The 7,386-nt window shown below is 39.0% G+C and overlaps 1 pseudogene; it reads left to right on the plus strand.

The window, feature by feature from the left end:
- Positions 1-352: 352 nt before the first annotated feature.
- LOC105544095 lies at positions 353-621 on the plus strand (annotated as a pseudogene).
- The last annotated feature ends 6,765 nt before the right edge of the window (positions 622-7,386 follow it).

Consider the following 7,386-nt stretch of genomic DNA (forward strand, 5'->3'; position numbering starts at 1 on the left):
CTTTCTATATAAGGCTTTATGTATAGGTACAATAACCTTATTAGTTATGGCAGTCTTTTTCTTTTCAGGAAAGGTAATTTTACATTCTACACTGAAGATGTAACAGTCATGGAATCTTTTGTACCATCTGGCCTGAATTAGGTACAGGACAATAAAAGAGGATGATAATCTGTAACAAAGATTAGTGATTGCAAGGAGAGAGGGTCTGGTCTCTGGTCTCTCCTAGTCATTTACAGAACACAAACAACGAGGAACAAAGTTAATCCATAGTGTAAAAAGCAGATTGGCCGGAGAGGCCTGGTGTAGAAGGTACCTTTATGGGAACTGGAGCTGCTGATTAAGCTTGATTAAGATGACAACCTCCCGAAAGCACTGAGGCTTCACGGCAGAGCCTATGGGGGAAAACCGGTAGGGAGCCTGGCTGGTATTGGTGAAGTGCTGGGGAAGAAGCTGGAGGAAAGGGGCTTTGACAAGGCCTGTGTTGTCCTTGGTCAGTTTCTGGTGCTAAAGAAAGAGGAAGACCTTGCCCAGGTATGGCTGAAGGACACATGTAGCGCCAAAGCCAAGCAGCCCCAGGACTGCTTTGGATACCTTCAAGAGTGGTGTGACGCCTTCCTGTGATGCTTTCTGGGGAGCCCTCAATGCCCAGCCCCAGCATTGCATCTCCAGAGTTTGCAGCCGAGTAGGGGACTCCTCCTCTGTCCTCTACAAAGGAAATGATTGCTGTTGTTGTGCTTGCATCCAGTGGACTCCAGGGGTGTTTCGGGAGTTTTCTCCCCTAACCATTTCAACTTTTTTGCAATTCTAACTCTTGCATGCACCTCCCTTCCTTTTCCGCTGCCAGTTCCCTGGTGACACCAACTTTCCTGATGGATTTCTGGCCCTGTCCTTCACCCTTACCTTCACTTCTAGTGTTTCAGGCCATTTGGCTCCTTTTCTTCACAGAACAGTCATTGTCCTTGTGAAGATTTTTAGATCAATAAAGTCAGTGGCTACAAGAAAAAAAAAAAAAAAAAAAAAAAAAAGAAGTTACAATCACAAGCTACATGACTCAGACCACAGTCACATCTCACCCAAAGCTTAAAGTGTTTTATGGGGTTTGAACAGCGTTTTAACTTTTATTTATCTTCACATTTCTGCCTCTTCATCAAGATCTTTCAAAGAAAGCACTGCAGATGATCTCAATAGTTTTGACTTCTTTTATGTTCAGGAGTTTCATGTCCCGTCACTAGGAGGACTCATTACTAGGATGTTATGTTCCATACTAAGTCGGGATTGGATTTCTTAAGGAAGTCAATATCTGGGAGATCTCAGATATCACAAATATATGTGAAAAGTAAGTTGAGCTCTCAGTGTATCCCTGAGGCATGACTGTCCATTGTACTGTCTGTTCTCCCAAGTGAAGGCAAAGAGAAATTGACTGTCTTTATGCACAGGAATACTAAAACATGCACTGCATAAATCTATCACAGTAAAAAACTCACCTTCAGCGGAGATGGTAGTCAACAACATATGGCGGTTTGACACTAGCAGATGGCAAGGAATAACTATGTTGTTAATTGCTCTCAGATCCTTTACAAACCTCCATCCTCTGTCATTTGGTTTTTTTTACAGGAAGGATTAGAGTGTTACATAGGCTTCTACAGGGAATAATCAGACCTCTTTTTATATAGTCTAGAACTATAGGTTGTATTCCTTCTAAAGCCTTTGGCTTTAAAGAGTACTGTTTAAGGAAGGGGAACATCACACACTGGGGCCTGTCATGGAGTGGGGACAGTGGGGAGGGATAGCATTAGGAGATATACCTAATGTACATGACGAATTGATGGGTGCCACATAGCAACATGGCACATGTATGCCTATGTAACAAACCTGCATGTTGTGCACATGTACCCTAGAACTTAAAGTATAATTTAAAAAATATATTTACTTAAAAAAAACAAAGAGTACTGTTTAAGGTTTGGAAGAGGTTTTGATGGGTTTATTTAAATTTTGATTGGGGAAGTCAAGATAATTTTTCCAGTATCAGTGAAAGACTTTGACCACAACGAATCAGGTATCGCCTTTAACACTTTTTGTAATTGTTTACTGGTCAATAATTCGGTGTCTTCTATGGCAATATAAATTGTAGCTTGTTAATTTAAAAGGATCAGATTCTGAAAAATTCATGGTGTCTAGTAATTCAACTTTGTCTTCTAATTCTAAAAACATTTTACCCTTTTGGGAAAAAGAAATATGGGTATTATATAGTTCTAAGAAATTTCTTCCTATCAAATGGATAGTGGCTTAGAGAATAAAGAGAAAAATACAAGTATCTTGTAAAGGGCCTACTTGAAAAGCTATAGGGTAAGATTTATGTGCCAATACAGGAATATTAGTGACACCCACCATTTAAACGGTTTACTTTAAGGAATGGTACCTTGTAATAAGGTGAGATATACTACAGATAATGCAGCTCAGTGTCAGTAAGAGTTTATGTTTGTTCTCAATTTCAGATACTTTCTATTTCTCCCAGAATATTAATAAGGAGGAAAGGCAAGGTCTCTTTAAGTTCCTTTTCTTTTCTTCCTTTGCCTGCTGTTGTTGCCTCTATTTTAGTTTTCAGCAATCTTTCTTAAGGTGACCAGGGTGTTTTTGCAATAATGACAAAACAGAGGGTTAAATTCATTCTGAGGTTTTTGGGGTATGTTTTGGAGGTTCGGACTGGGTAGATAATTGTTTTAGTTATAAATTCCTAATATTATTAGCCTTATTCTTTTGTTTGGCTTCTTTTTCTCTTCTTTAGTTAAGGCATGAGATAACTGATTAGCAAAATTACCCAAATCATGAATGTGAGCAATTGTCCAACTACGGTGTTGTCCTTCTACTGTTTGTCCTAATTCTTCATCTAAGTAACCCATTTATGAAATCGAAATTGAGGAGAGTATCATTTTGATGATTAGCCTAATTCTCTTCAGATAATCCTGAATATGGTTTAAATATTTTTTCGAATCTCTCGAACTATGTCATTTCTGACTCATCTGAATTTTGTTGACAATGTTGTATTTTATTCCAGTAGACCATTCTTTGAAAGGTCAACTGAAGGGATGGCTTGAGCAAAGCCTTTGAAACCTCATGGTCACATTTGTGGTCTTCTGAAAATGTATGAAAGTCCTCCACGCGGTTCCTCCAATTTGCCTTAGCTCTTCCAATCTTTAGCTTAACTTTCTGATACTAACATGTGAAATACTTAATACAAATTGGAAAAACCAGGGTTGTAAACTTGAATATTTAGTTCAAATTTCCTGACAAAACCAATAGGGTCCTGGTGGGGATGTGGAAATTCCTTAATTATGCCTTTAACGTCTACCTTTGATCATGGTTGATAAGTTAAGGCAGGTTCTCCTCTACCAGATACCAGTCATTCACAAAATGGAGCTAAAACAACAAGAGTGGGAAGAAGGGGAAAGGGAAGAAAAGAAGGAAAGGCTGGACAGTGTAGTTCAGATGAGGAAGAGATGGGTAATAAAGAGATGGGGAAGCAGAAGGAGGAGTAAAAAAAGATTTGGCAGTTTTGTTGTTGTTGTTGTTTTTAACTTATAAATGGTTTTAGAGGGCTTTACATTTCCTTCCAGTAGAGAAAGAACTTTGTGAGAGTGCTGTTCAGATGCTTCTAAGTACCGTTAGAAGTAACTCCCTCAATTATTTTGTTTAATTTTAGAAATAGCTTTTTCTAATTGTGCACATAAATAAGCTAATTTAGGTATTTCAAAGATAACCCATTTTGGTCATTATTGTTTGGGGTCTTCATGGGTTAAGAAAGACAATTTTTCTAGATATGGACAGGAGGTTGCACCACAAGTATTTTACAGGAACCCAGCTGGAATTTTTAAAGGTGGATCTCTCCTTAAAAAGGAAGACTCACTTTTAGATGGATGATTGCCCATAATTTGGATTCTCTTTTTAAGTCATCAAAGATGAAATGGGAAAGATGTTTTTGATCTGGTATGTTGCTTAATGGGGATTATTCCTTGAGGTGACACCGGGGAATCACTTTTCTCTTCTTACCTGTCTTGGTGAAAGCCAGGAATCCTCGGCACTTAAGGCACTAGAAGATCAGCTCTTCATATGTGCCCACTAGGTTAAGCAAGATTTCCTGTATGTTCTTCTCTGAGAATTCCCTACAGGACTATTGCATGTTATAAGTGATGAGTTCAGACACTCCCACAAGACCTTATTAGCCTAAGATATCTTTTGGCCAGGAGAAACAGTGTCCCTTGTCTTTGATACTTATCTTCATCCTCATAGAAAGCTTTCCTTCCTTCCTTCCTTCCTTCCTTCCTTCCTTCCTTCCTTCCTTCTTCTTTCTTTCTCTCTCTCTCTCTCTTTCCTTCCTTCCTTCTTTCTTTCTGTCTTTTTTTTTTTTTTTTGGCAAAGTCTCACTCTGTCTCCCAGGCTGTCTCCCAGAGTGTAATGGTGTGATCTCAGCTCACTGCAACCTCCGTTTCCCCAAGTTCAAGTGATTCTCCTGCCTCAGCCTCTTGATTAGCTGGGATTACAGGCACGTGTCACCACACCTGACTAATATTTTATATTTTTTGATAAAGACAGAGTTTCATCATGTTGACCAGGCTAGTCTTGAACGCCTGACCTTAAGTGATCTGCCTATCTCGGCAGAGCTGGGTTTACAAGCCTGAGCCACTGCATCTGGCCATCCTTATAGAAAGCTTTTCTTTTTGGTCACTCAAAAACAAACAAAACAACTTCAGATATGTCAAATGAACCAAGCTTCAGAGTTTAGCCAGGTTTTATTTTTAATGCAAATTTTGCTTAAGCCACATTCACTTCCTCTTTTCAGAGAGAGAAGCTTTCTTTCCCTGACCAAAATTCAAATAAGAGAAAAAGCTGTACAAACATTAATGAGCAGTTACAAATAACATTTAACCTTAGAGAAAAGTGAAAACCACAAATTTGAGAACAGAAGAATATCTAGAGAACAGACAAAGACTCTTACCTTAAAGCAGAGCTTCAATTCCAGCTCCGTCAAGTGTGGAATCGGGTCACTTGAGTAAAGTCTGATTTTCAGTCCAAATCAGGGAGATTCAAAACCTGAGAGGGTCCTCACTGGAGACCCTCTGCTGGCTCCAGTGAAGTCAGGTGAATGAAAACTGTTCATGCTGGTACCAAAATCCTAGCTGTGGGCAATGCAGTGGGGAATCAATAGAGGCTTGCTTTAGGTCCTTCCATAGTTGCCAAAATGTCAACTTGAAATAAGCGTCAGAATCTACTTTGATTTGAAGAGAGTTTATTTTGAATTTTGAAGAGAGTTTATTCAAGTGCAAAGTTTGAAGATGGCCTCCTGGGAGACACATATTCCAAAGAATGGAAGTCAGCATTTTGAAGTGTAGAAGAGTTTGAGGTCACTTACATAGGTAAGGTTTAGAAAGCTTAACAGAATTTCAATATTTTTCTGTATTTGGCTGAATGTATAGTTATAGTAATCCAATTAGACAAGGTAATTTTTTTCTTTTCAGGAAAGGTCTATTTAACATTCCACATGGAAGATATAAAATTCAGGAGGTAATTAGTGTTACCTTAACTGAGTTAGGTACTGATAGGGTTTGGTTCTGTGTCCTCACCCAAATCTCATAGTGAATTATAATCCCCATAATCCCCACATATCAAGGGAGGGACCTAGTGGGAAGTGATTGGATCATGGGGGCAGTGTCCCCCATGATGTTTTTGTGATAGTGAGTGAGTTCTCATGAGATCTGATGATTTTATAAGGGGCTCTTTGCCTTTCACACACACACTCTCTCTTTCTTGCCTGCCACCATGTAAGATGTGCCTGCTTCTCTTCTACCATGATTGTAAGTTTCCTGAGGCCTCCCCAGCCATGTGGAATTGTGAGTCAATTAAACCTCTTTTTATAAATTACCCAGTCTCAGGCAGTTGTTTATAATTGGGGAAAACAGACTAATACAGGTACAAAGAAGGAGGCAGTTAATCTATCACAAAGATCAGTGATTAGAAGGAGGTCTGGTCTCTTGCTTCTCCTCATCATTTACAGAAGAACACTGAAGAAGAGAGTTAATCTATAATCTAAGCAGCGGAAGTTACAACTCCATGCTCCATGGCTGAGATCACAGTCATATCTCTCAAGACTTAATGTGTTTTCTGGGGTTCCCAGAGCTTTTAAATTTTATTTATTTTCATATTCTCTATGCCTCATTTTTCTTATCTGAAAAGAAAAGCAAGTAATACTACTACTTGCTTCATGGGCTTGCTGCAATATTTAAATGACAACGAAGAGATAAAGCAATTAGACCCTAGCACATGGTGAGTGCTCAAGGAATATTGGCTGCTCTTATCACAAGGATCGGTGTATAGTAGGCATCTAAAAATACATAAAATAAATTTGAAAAAAGTTTATGGCATAGAAGTAGATAAAGTAATCAGAACCTAGCACATGGTGAGTGCTTATTTAAAAGTACAAGTCCTTTTATTTATTTTTATGTATTTATATTTTTGAGATGGGGTCTTGCTATGTTGCCCAGGCTAATCTCCTGGATTCAAGTGATCCTTCTGCCTCAGCCTCTTGTGTAGCTTTGATTACAGGCATATGCAACCATGCCCAGCAGTATGAGTTCTTTTAATAAACGGATTGACTGAGGTAAACTTGGTCACTGTTCGCTACCCAATGACTGTCTTCTTTTCTATTTATTTTGCCAATCTATCTTACACCTGGATTGTAAATGATCTGCTGCACCAGTTCAAATTGTGTTTAAGTCATAAAAAGGAAAAGTTTGGAAAACCAAAATCAGAAACAATTACCAAGTGAAATTATAATCACACAGGAAAGGTGTTTAACAAGGGTGAATGAGAGATTCCCAGTGGCATACATCTTATTTAAAATCTTAATTAGAGTTCTGGAAAAGGCAAAGTCATATGCTAAAGTAATGTTAAGGTAATTACATTAGAAATGGATGGAAATGTGAATACAGGCTGAGGACCTATATAGAGAAGCTGCGGGCCAGGGCAGTGGCTCCCACCTGTAATCTCAGCACTTTGGTAGGTGGAGGCGGGAGGATCACTGGAGGTCAGGAGTCCGAGACCAGCCTGGCCAACATGGTGAAACCTCATCTCTACTAAAATTACAGAAATTAGCCAGGCATGGTGGTGTGTGCCTGTAATCCCAGCTACTCAGGAGGCTGAGGCAGAAGCGCTTGAACCCTGGAGCCAGAGGTTGCAATGAGCCAAGATTGCACCACTGCACTCCAGCCTGGGTGACAGAGCAAGTCTCTATCTTAAATAAATAAATAAATAAATAAATAAATGAAATAAAATAAAATAAAGAAGCCTGTGCACACTGATTGCAATGGGGCAAAAATAATAAATAAATAAATA

This window comes from Mandrillus leucophaeus, unplaced genomic scaffold, assembly GCF_000951045.1.
Source record: "Mandrillus leucophaeus isolate KB7577 unplaced genomic scaffold, Mleu.le_1.0 Scaffold298, whole genome shotgun sequence".
NCBI classification, from domain to species: domain Eukaryota; kingdom Metazoa; phylum Chordata; class Mammalia; order Primates; family Cercopithecidae; genus Mandrillus; species Mandrillus leucophaeus.